The 12,080-nt window shown below is 40.0% G+C and overlaps 1 protein-coding gene across 3 annotated transcripts in view; it reads left to right on the top strand.

Annotated features, from left to right (window-relative positions):
• osbpl5 (oxysterol binding protein-like 5) overlaps positions 1-12,080 on the top strand; it is a 54,776-nt gene that overhangs the window by 2,263 nt on the left and 40,433 nt on the right. For 2 of the 3 annotated variants that reach the window (XM_079247810.1, XM_079247808.1), the window contains exon 2: positions 10,551-10,612. The gene's annotated coding sequence lies outside the window, so the exon portion shown is untranslated. Of the gene's footprint in view, positions 1-10,478; positions 10,613-12,080 lie in introns of those variants that run through there. The other variant, XM_079247809.1, reaches the window with a different exon arrangement.

Raw genomic sequence — 12,080 nt, 5'->3', positions numbered from 1 at the left:
TGTCTGTGTGTGTGTGTGTGTGTGTGTGTGTGTGTGTGTGTGTGTGTGTGTGTATATATATGTATGTATATATAAATGTCCTCGGTTGCAGCTGTGAAGTCTTCGTGCTAGGTTCGTTATTAGGTTGTTTTTCCTGATTTTGTGATGCAACTATTTTATATAAACAAAACATTTGGTTAAAACCAAATGTGAAATGTAACAGCTAGATATGGATCACCATGTTGCATCAGTGGAAGCAGCTTACAATAGTCTATATAAGGATCTTAAGGTGTGTAAATTTACTGTAAGAAGTATTTTGAGTAGCATAGCTTGTCTACCAGAGAGGAATGAAAGGGAATTTTGCAATATGCACATTTGATGAATAATCCCATGTTTTCACACAATATAAACTTCCTGTTGGTATTAACATGTTATTCACACTTCATGTAAGTGTGCACGAGCATCCTGCACTCCATAAACATACACAGCATAAGAGATGACAGTAAAACGTGTATCAGTGTATTTCTTCTGGTTTAAATTCTCTAAGCAGAGAAAGAAAAACACACTAATTGAACAAATACATTATGACTGAGATCATGTATGTGTTTTACTATTAGTCATTATGTTATCATGGTCTGCTTCAAAAGCTGAGCGAGGGTCAGTGGTATTACACTTTGATTAGATAGTTAGAGAATGCAGAGCTTTGTCAGTTCCACTTATCTTCATCTATCTGTGCATTAGAAAAAGACAGCAGCGCTCATCATCTTTAATTGTCCAGAATTATGCAGATGAAAATAACAAAAGTACAGTTTGGTTAATAGCAGATCTTACTGAAACTTCTCGCTTGGAAAAAAAAAAATTAAAAATAAAAGAAAGGTAATTCAGAAGAAGGCAGAAGCAGGAGGAAATGAATATCAGTGTGAGAAAGGTGAGATGCCAGGTGATATGTGGGAAATTGCAGCAGAGTGAGAAAAGATGGTTAATCGTGCTTTCTGCTCGGTCTCCACTTGTTCTGTTGCCTTAAATGCTCTGTCGACTTTGTGAACTCTTACTTGACTCCATTTCGCACCTTGTTGGAAAAAAAACCCATACCTGCTTGTATGATTCACTGTTAGATTTGTGTTGGACAAAAAAAATCGATTGACTGCAATCGGTCGATCTGTGCATGGTGTCAATAATGGCAGTGGTGACAGAGAAAGCATTTGAAGGTCATGAATATTGCATGGCCATTGAAACTGGGTCATTAAATCGCTAACAACAGACAGCACTCCTATTTGCATATCAAATTATTAAAATATGTGCTAAATAAAGTCTTTCTTTGGGGTTTATTTTAGCGTTTAATGCTGTATATCAAACATTTAATACATTTTATAACTTGACTTAATGATGAGAGGTTTTCTGTACTGATCTGCAAACACTTAAAGTCTGGTCACGGCATGTGACTGTCTGCCTTGCCCTAATCAGGTGGGGATATATAATGGTGTTGTGCCCTAAGCCTATCAAGTAGAACTGTGGCTTTGCTCTGCTGTGAATGACAAATACGGAAAGAGAAATAGTAAATAAAGCAAGGACAGAGGGATGGAAAGAATGTGAGGAGCTGTTTGAGTCACTTTCTGGGGGTGGTGGTTCGTTCTGTTTTGATTCTACTTGTTTGCTAGCAGGAAGACAGAGGAACAGATGTCCCAACTTCCACATTGTGATGAGAGGGATACTTAGAAAACACATTCAACCCAGTCTAATTTCATTTTATTAAAGAAAGTTGTTAAAGACAGTCCAGGTTGTCTAAGGGCACATTCACATCAGCCTTTTTCATTTGAATCCAAATCCGGTTGCTTGGAAAGTCTGCTTTGTTTGGGGAAATGTGAATGCGTCAAACAAATTCTGATTTGTTGCACGGTGGCACAGTGGTTAGCACTGTGGCCTCACAGCAAGAGGGTCACTGGTTCGATCCTTGGCTGGGGAGGGGTTTGGTCAGTGGCCTTTCTGTGTGGAGTTTGCATGTTCTCCCCGTGTATGCGTGGGTTCTCTCCGGGTACTCCGGCTTCCTCCCACCATCCAAAGACATGCATGTTAGGTTAATTGGTCACTCTAAATTGCCCCTAGGAATGAGTGTGAGCGTGAGTGGTTGTTCGTCTCTCTGTGTGGCCCTGCGATGGACTGGCGAGCTGTCCAGGGTGTACCCTGCCTGTCGCCCAAAGCCAGCTGGGATAGGCTCCAGCTCCCCCGCGACCCTGAATTGGATTAAGCGGTTCAGAAAATGAATGAATGAATGAAATTCTGATTTGGACCAAAGAAATGGAAGTGGACTACAAAAAAAGTCACTTCCTGCATTTGATGTAGCATTGCATTGTGGGTAAATACATATCGTTCGCATTAAGAGTCCTCTGCTTCGTCTGTTGTTCATACTGCGTCCATTGTTGCAGTGTGTTTCTGCAGTGTACTTGCATAAGACACAATAAAAACCCAAAACAACAATAGTTCTATGTTTAATTTGTAACAGAGTTTTCTTCTTCATGCGGTTCTTGCCCTCTCTTTTGCTAGAAACTATTGCGGCGCCACCTTTGATGGGAATCAGGATATATTATTGTTAAGGTTTGGTGCTTTTGACCAAAGTGCAGCATGAACGCAGTCTCAGTCTCGGTACATTTCCCTACAGTTGAGCCGAATCCCTAATTGGACCGAGTCTAGCGGACTATCCTGATGTGAATGCCCCCTAATTGCTTAAGTCAGTTTTTGTGTTGGTGTGGACGTATTTTACACATCTTCCCTCCTCCTCCTCCACTGATTTCCAGTCTGTTTACTAACACCTGCAAACACAATGCAGGAAACACAGAAAACTTTTGGCTGTTCTCTGTACAATGGAAGTGTCCCATTCCTGAGTTTAGAAGTGGCTCAGTGCCTGTCCATTTCCCATGAGATATAAATGCTTTCCCCAACACCTAGTGGGGGAATCTAGGCTAATACAGCTCCATTCTGAATCCATCTCTCTGTCCCCAGAGAGCAAAAGCCCTTTTAGCAGTCTCTATTGTGCCAAGGCTCCTGCCTCCTGCAGATTTTTGTTCAGTTTCTTTACAGCAGTGAAGTGGCCTGTATGAATAAAACCAGGTCCTTTGGCTGCAGAGTTATCCCTCTTTCATTATATAAAGAAATTCTATTGGATATTTACACAAACCAACTCTTTATTTTCTACATTATATTAAAAAAAAAACTATAATATTATTTGTGCTACAAGAATGTTTCATAGTTTTTTGTCAAAGCCTTTCTATAAAAGCCTAATGTAAAAGATTAGGAATGAAAGATTTATCTTTTTTGTCAGCATACTGTAGCCTTGATGATTCACTGTGTTGTTCTGTGTGGTTGTTTTGTATTTTTTCACCTCTTTGTTGCATAATTGGTAATATGACTTATGTTTATGATAACAAATAATCAAGTAAAATTACACGGGCAGAATCACAGTTAAACGAACCAGTGATAGTGCCATCCATGTGAAGTAGTGTGAAGACTCATTTGAACTCTTGTGTGGACCAAACTGTGGTCTGCTTGATAACAGGGGGTCTTGTTTAACTTGCATCTGAACCCTGGCGCGTTGCGCTTACCGTAAGAAAGCAAACAAACAAGCAGCTTCTTGTGAAAACTGTATTGTTTGAAAAACAAAGTAAAAGCAGAAACCCATAGGCTGCATACATTTGATATTGCTCTATTGTTGTGGTGAACAACATGGAATTTCTTCTAGTTTTTTCTTTCCTTTTTGGTCAGTGTTGATTTCAGGAAATACTGTCTTTGTCAGGCAGTTTGATCCGCTCAAAGAGGAGGCAGTGTGAAATTAAAACCAAACCAGAGGAAAATTTTTCAGAACTCCCAACATAACCCACAGTTTATTGTCACACAACATCATGTCTCTGATTCTGCAATATCAGCATAAAATAAACACTGGAACGACACTATGATGGGTAAAAACAAAAGTGACACATCGCAGGGCTCTTTTCACATATCCACTATATCCAAAATACGTTCTTTATAACTCGATCCTATTCCTCTTTGATAATTCACACTAGCTAAATAGAGGGGACTCGCCCTCATGTCACTGTGTGCTTGCACACATCAAGCATGTCGTCGAATCGCTGGAATGACAGCAGCGTCATAGGTTAGAGTAGAGAATTCTATCAGCAGCCTTGCCCTTGCATGCATAGCCTGTTACTACCTCCCTTCCTGCCTCAGAGGCATGACCATGGCACACCAACCTCGATCTCCTCTTATCATGTACTTTATTGGCACAACAACGATGCATCAGTCCAGCTTGAAGAGCATAAGGGAATTTATTTATAAAAAAGGCTTTCTAGATTTGAGATCTGTATTATATGTCTTGTTTTGCTTGCTGTAGCCAACAAACATCTTGAAGCTTTACAGCTAACCTGTTGACCTCTTGACTAGATTTCCTGGGTAGCTACCTGGTATCTAGAGCATATACCCAACTATTTTTTGTCCCGCTGCTACGATAACACTCCATAATCACGTCATGTACGGTATGTCTTAATCTTCAGTATACGCTAATAATGTTTGAGAGTTGATGCAAACTGTCTGTGCTACGATTATTTGTAAAATGTGTATTTAGCTTTTTTTTTTGCTTATAACACATTATGAGACTGTAGCGCTTTTCCGCATCACCATTACATTTATTTAGAAGCCATTTTTAAATGGCAGGACGGACACAGACATGTTGTCCCTGGAAATGATCGTCCCTCTGTTCGTCGTGTTGAAATGCTGGTAATCTGCGGTTTTTAGGGGACAAGCTTCAGCATCTGTTTTGAGTTTGCAGCTGGGGTGTTGTAGGTTTGTGACATACTTTCTACACAGTGTTTTATTATGAAAGAAGTTTAACTGGGAGGCTTAATTACGTCATGGGCCTGATAAAGCCCTTATTGCAGGGGCATTATGATGCTCTGTGCAGAGTCAGATTAGCTCCAGTTTTTGGCATCTTGCTGCTCCTGACATTTCACTGGCTGTAAGCAAATCACTTTAGGTATTTTATGTAACATTACATCTTTGGTGCTTTAGGAAGTTTATTGTGTCTGGATTTTATTTATGGGACTGCAGACTCTATGTTTACTTAATAAAGTACTTGGGTGGGGGGGGGGGGTGACACAGTTGTGTTACACTCAACGGAAACTTGTGACTCCCACCTCTAAGCGTCCAAGCCAAGCAGATCCAAGAAAGAAAGCATTGCTTTAACCCAGGGGTGTCCAAAGTCGGTCCTCGAGGGCCGCTGTCCTGCAGGTTTCCCATGTATTCCTGTTCCAACACATCTAGCTTCCACTAAATGGATCAAACAGCCAATGACGTGCACAACTGATTAAGCTCTCCTACTAATTAATTTGAATCAGGTGTGTCTGATCAGGGATACATAGAAAACCTGCAAGATTCTGGCCCTCGAGGACCGGAGCTGGACACCTAACCTTTCGGGAGGACCTTGGGTTTCAGAAGAGGGGTAGTTTCCATGACATGGACTTATCGCCTGAGTTAGTCTTAAAGTGATACACCACCCAAAATCAAATGTTTAGGCCATCTAACGCTCCCCTTGTATGTGAGTGTGATTATGATAGTTTCATTAGGTTAGAGTGATGGACAGTAGGAAATATGTGGGTTATAAACAGAGGGATTGTTGTTAAATTGAATAATAATTATAATAATTGTAATAAACGATGTAATGGATGGTCTTTAAACCACTTGCTGCTTGCATGTCTGCACTCTCTGTCCCAAATTGTGTCTCCATACTCATTCAATTCTTTTGGTACTTAAACACATCTCTGTTTGATATTTGTACAGAGATAAAAAAAAAATATTAGTATGGAAGCATCAGATAAAAATATGTTTTAAAATACCTAAAATAATTCCTTTAATGCCAGAAAATTATGGTCTTCTGCCGCACTACTGAGAAAACACATGATGTTGCTTCAACTTTGAGCTTCATATAGTGATGAGTATCGTTTTCCAGTCATGCCAGTAATTTCAACAGCAAAATAACTGCCATATCAGTCTTTTGTTTTACTTTCTGATTCTATAATGACATCAGAAAGACAAGTGAAAAGTTATTGCGTATCCTGTAATTCAGGTTTGTACTGTATGTCCTACTTTGAAGCAGGTTTTCAGATATTTTAAGGAATATCTTATGTGAAATCTACATATTTGTAGAGGTAGATAAATGCATCCACCTCCAGTCATCCTCAGTTCCTTTAAGACGGTTACAAAAAGGAGTGTAATATGACAAATACTGCAACAATCTTCAGTCTTGGACTTTCTCATGCTGCTCAGTGTCTCTTGTTGGGCAGAAGAAGGATTATCACCACCAATCGGCAGCTTCTTAAAGCTCCACCTGAAGTGAGAACATTGTTCTTGCTCTCGAGGCTGCAAGAACAAGAAAACTTTGTTTTGGTCTGGTCATTTCATGCTCCACGAGAAGCTTTGTTTGTGACAGGACAGGGATACTATGGGGGGAGGGTGGTTTGGCTTTCTACATGCAATGAACAGTTGACCCGGTTATCTCCTATTTAACCGTAAACTAGGTTTGTGGAATGGCAGGACCGTGCGCGTGATGGGATCCGTGTCTTGAAATGCCACATATATTTTATACTTTTAATTTTTCTCACCACCTCGATCAGCTGTAAATTAAAACTCTCCGTTCAACCTCACATTAAAAAACATGCGGCTTTCTGCTCATGCTTTTTTACGTTAACCACCTGAAATGTCCACCCAAACACTCTGTGGTTCTCGGAGTCCCAAGAAGTTCTACTCGACTGATGCATTGAGAACAAGCCACAAGATGTCTTCGATCACGTCTATGAGAACAAAATTACGACATTTTGTTATCATGGCCTCAAGAACAATAAAAAAGTTGTCGCTTCTGACAGAACAGGCTCAAGAACAACGAAAATGAACTTGATGAGACAAGAGACAAGGAGAGGCATCTGAGCGACACAAAGACTTGCAGCAGGGGCTGAACTGGTGTGCAGGGTGGAAAATGGAAGCCAGTATGGTGCTTGATGGTTAGAAAAGAATAAACTTCCTAAATGAAATGCTGCAACACTCCTCCACTGATAAAAATAAGTCTGGGAAATGCATTAGTTACAGATGGCGATGTTCTTTAAGACTGATTACAAAGGCTGAACTAAAACACACGCATTTTGGTGAGTGTTGATATTCCTGCGTGCAGACTGAATGAATTTTGTTTGTGAGACACTCAGGTTAAGAGTCTTCGCAGTTAAAATGACAGATATTCATTATTGTTCAGTGGTTTTGCCTCGGTTTGTTGCTGTCAATTCTCATGCAGTCTAGCTTACAGTTTTTTTTCCACACCATTCTTCTTATTTCAATTAATTGTGCCAGAAAACCGGCTATAAATCACAGGGCAGGATGTGACTTGGACCCCCTCCTACAAGTCCGTCTTGGCTCTGTCCTGTGAGAGTTGGCAAGCTGACAGTGCAAATGTTACTTAGTTGTATGCATGGAGGGAGGCATGCAGAGTGCTGGTTATACAATATGCATATGGGACACAGCGTTTAAGCAATCCATAACACTGCTTTTCAATTTGCTGGACCAACGTGGTTCCCTTGCTATATAACTGACCCAGTTTTTACTCTATATGGCAAGAGATTTACGGCAAAGTGAACTTCTCGAAGAACAGATACGTAAACATCTGGTGGCACCCAGGAATGTGGGACAGCTAGAAGAGTGAAGTGATAGTGTTGTTCTGGCATCCTTCCACTCCAAGCCTGCCACATTCTAGGCTATAGTGTCTTACCTCAATTTTAGTTTTCACTTTGTACAAGTACACTTTAATATTTCTTTTTTTTACCCTTTTTGTATCTTTTGCACTGGATGAAAGAAAAAAAAATGGACTTGTTGTCTTCAGATCCCTGTCGAACTCCTCTCCTCTTCTGCACATCTTTCAGTTTGTGTTTATTTGTTGTACATTGGGACTTGTGTCTTGTGCTCTCCCTCCACAGCATGGGCTTGTTTTTGTCCCATAAATGGTGCCAGGTTCTTGATTCGCTTTCACTTCACTACTTATTTAGGTTAGACATGCTGAAGTATTAATGCTTCCTCCTTTTCTCTTAGCAAGAGGATGCAAGGCACCGATTCTGCAAGTGCTGCCCAACCCACTTTTGGCTTGTTGTTTTTCCAGTGAATTTTTGCCTTTAGTGCTATCTGCAGAGACACACGTTTAGCTTTGTCAAGTACATTTTTTTTCATTCAAGGGGCAATAAGTGAAAATGTTTCACTGCAAGGTTTGCAGTTGTGCACTGGCTGTGGACCAAAACAAAGTGTGTCATGATCAACCCCTCCCTCTACCTCTTCGCTTCCACCTCGCCTCGTCTGCAAACAAATGTGCAAAGTGCAAACACATTGACCAAAACAATACCACGTTTAGTGGGACAAGTCAATGTAATGTGTATGTTGTTGTTACCTATTCAGGAAAAGAAGCGCTAGCTAAGCTCCGAGTCAGACTGCAACCCCTCTCACAGTGCTCTGCACATTAGTGGTAGTGGACCAGTAGTAATCTGGTTCTGTCCCTTTCTTTAACCAACAACTTCTTTGCCAATGACTAGTTGTTTTTAGAGGTAATGCTGCATGCTGGTCAGCTTTGAACATTTTTTCAGTTCTACGACAATTTGCTTTAAAAATAGGAGCTTCCATTGTTCACTTGCTGGGGTCTTTTATAGGGATGAGAGGCCGAGGGCTCGGAAAAGGGGGAGAAAGCGTCGGTTCACATGTACGTACACCAACATGCGACTGAACCAGCTGGAAAACGAGGCTAGAATTTAAACACAGACTGTATTTAAAAAGATGGGCGGAGCCTCCGTGACATCACCCGTAGGTTTCTGAAGAGCTGAATTGAAGCTTGGTGGCCGGTTCCTACCATCGCCATGTTGGCAGGGACATGCGTGTCGTCTCGCCCGGAAATTACAAATATGGGCAAAAAGGTGGAGCTGAGAAGGGGGCTGTGAACGACATGGTGGATGATTGACATCAAGCGAACTCCGACCTGAATGTAGATAAAGGCTAACTGAGCTAAACCAGAGCAAACAGGAGTTAACCAGTTAATGGAGGTAAGCAGGCTAAAGCTAAGTCACGTTGTAAACCGGCTAAAAACCGCGGTTGTTCTAAGTTCTTCTTCTTACTTGAAACGGGAGATCCGGTAACTGTCAATCAAAAGGATACGCCCCTAAATATGCCAAATGTCGAGATTAAATTACTTTTAAATGGGAGTGTTTAAAAAAAAGCAAATTCACTCCCCCCACAGTTGTCATGAAGGTAAACCTGACCTAATAAACCGAAAATGGATTTTTGTATCAGGCTGTAAACATGTTTATTTCTGCTGTAAACATGTTTATTTCTGCTTTGAAATTGGTCTTTTTAACATGGGAATCTATGGGGATTCGCTCTGTTTGAGAGCCCCTAGTGGATGAAGGTGGAAGTGCAATTTTTGTCACTTCCACATAGACTTCACCAGAGATTGCCGCTTGAATTCAACACAGAGACGCTGTGTGACGCCATGTTACACTCCAGATGAACTTACAACTCGAGGTCTTCACAGCGATTTTTGATGAATTTCCACTTTTTGCCCTTTCTAATTATTATGTTAAATTATTTTTCTTCTTCCAGTGTTAAACAATTTGACTCCAAAATGTGAAGTCTGCAGTTTCTGACTGTCACAGCAAACATTTTAGAACTTCTTTAAATTTCCCCTCATGAATTTGGAACATGTTCTTATTGGTAGTTTTCTTTTAACACCATTTTGCCATAAACACACCTCCTGCCACGTCTAGAGACACATGCATAGACGACAAACTCCCGCATCTTTAACTTCTCTTGTCTAATGTTTAATGTTCAACAGTCTGAACTTATAAATTTGATTTAAAAAAAAAAAAAAAAAGTAATAAAAATAGTTTATTTAGTGATTGCAGCTTATCACACATCACAACTGTTTGAGACTTATTGTTCGTTGCTCGGGGATTGTTTTAAGGCATTTCAATGGAAAACAAAGATAAAATCAGGAATAGGTGAAAACAATGTTTTAACCACATAAAAAAGTACAGTTTATAGGATGTTAAATGTACAATTTAGTGGGAGACTTCAAATTAAAATGAAAATTATTTAAGACTGTCAGCTTTATTTTTCCAGTTCAGGTTCATCTCTAACCATTGATTCACCTTCGTTGGGGAAGTAATTATTCATAAATTTATAGTTATAAGAAGAGGGAAACTGCACCTCTGTTGTTGTAATAAACAGCAGTTAATCTTCTTATTTAGATGATCCTTTTTGTTGTTTTTAGGCGTTAAATGGAAGCTTAAATAGTTGGGTGTAAAGTGTTGTGACTGGCAGTGTTGTGTGTTTGTGCAGGTGGAAAGCTGAAAGATGTTCTCTCAGGACTTGGATTGAACGGGGTGGGGCGTTAGCAGGGTGGTGTGACCAGGAGGAGCATGGGAAGGAGGAACGCTGACGTTGAGACTATTTGTCTGTTTCTAGTGTGTGACTTAAAGTGAAACCTTATTCTGTCTTGATTATGTCTGCAGGTGAGACGAGCTGCTCCAACAAAGGCTTTTGGATGCTGGGTCTCCTGCGGTGTAGGTGAAAGGTAAGCTGAGCTTTTTACCTGCTGGCCCTCCTTTTAGTGTATAAATAATGCAAGCAAGCCTTTTAACTGGGTAACTTTCTGCTTTAGCTTCATTTTAAATGGTTTGCATGTGCTATTTACGTATTACCACCCAAACATATGAGCAGTTGGATGCTCTGTGGTACGATTATTTAGTTGGTGAACTACTTTAAAAGACTGACATAAATGCAAGCACATGTTACGAATCGTTTGCCGAGAGGGATATCCGACTTTCTGAGCAGAAAGGGAATTAGGACGTCTCTCCTAAGGTAGAAAGTAGGCTTGCCATTTATTTGACTTTTTAGTACATTTATTACAGCTACCTGTCCAGTGTCAGTCATTGCAGTTGAGCTTACATTTCTTCAGTCATTGTGACGACTAAATTCTCAAGTAAGACAATACGCATGGGAGAAAGTGCAGAGTACAGTCTAAGAAGAGAAATGGTTTAACGGACATCAGCAGCTTGATGGGTGTGTGAGATTAATTTGGTTTAGAAGGGAGTGGATGTTTGGGGTTGCACAAGGACGCCTGGCTTCTGAATGATCATTTATAAAGTTACTCAGTACCCTGAAACAGTCAGTCAGTGTGATCTTTCATACAGTCGTACGGGAGGTATAACAAGTTACTGTATCCTTTTTCAGGCTCCCATAATAGACTGTATAGTTACTCTCTCCTGCAAGGGTAAGAGTGCCGGTGTTTTTATGTAGGTTAGCTTTGTGAGGCACATCTGTGGATGTTTTTTTTCTTTTATAGAGGGAAACCATATGTTTTTATTATCAGCGGGGATTTGCTTGTGATTGCAGGTGTCCTTACTGTAAGGACACTTATGGTGTGATAGGGTCCATAGTTTTATTCAGAATTATTATAATAATTTCTGTTTCTTGCTTTAGCACCTTGTAATTGTTTTTAATAAGTGAATTTGGCTTGTTTTATGGCAGATTGTGCATGCCCTTAAGATGTTTGGAGAGTAAGCCGTGGTTGCTGCTGTGAAGCTGAAGTGTTAACATCTGAAAAAATTATTAAAACGACATGATCAACAACAGCAGAGCAATGTGCCAAAACAAAAAGTGTTTGGTATATCAACATTTTCATTTAAAACAATAACAGAATGGAATAAACTTCCTGCAGAACTTAAATTATGCAAAAATTTAAAAATATACTGTACAGAAACAAAAAAAGCATCCTTTAAATGTACAGACATGTCAGCACTCATTGTTGTGTATCCCTTTGTAGTGTTGGAGTGCACTTCACAGGGGACAAGGGTTTGACAGTGCACTGTTACATGGTACTTTTTACCATGGTAATTTTAACTGTTTTATTATGAAATGTTGAACTTTTGTATCTTTTTGCATTGTTTTATGTTTGTGTGTCAGGTTAGTCCAGGGACTCCAGATGGAAACGAGTTCTGAGAGCTATAATCTGGTACTAGGCCTATTTTCTTTGTGATTAA

This window comes from Telmatherina bonti, assembly GCF_933228915.1.
Source record: "Telmatherina bonti genome assembly, chromosome: 2".
Lineage (NCBI taxonomy): Eukaryota > Metazoa > Chordata > Actinopteri > Atheriniformes > Telmatherinidae > Telmatherina > Telmatherina bonti.
This window is presented reverse-complemented; position numbering and strand designations above follow the sequence as displayed.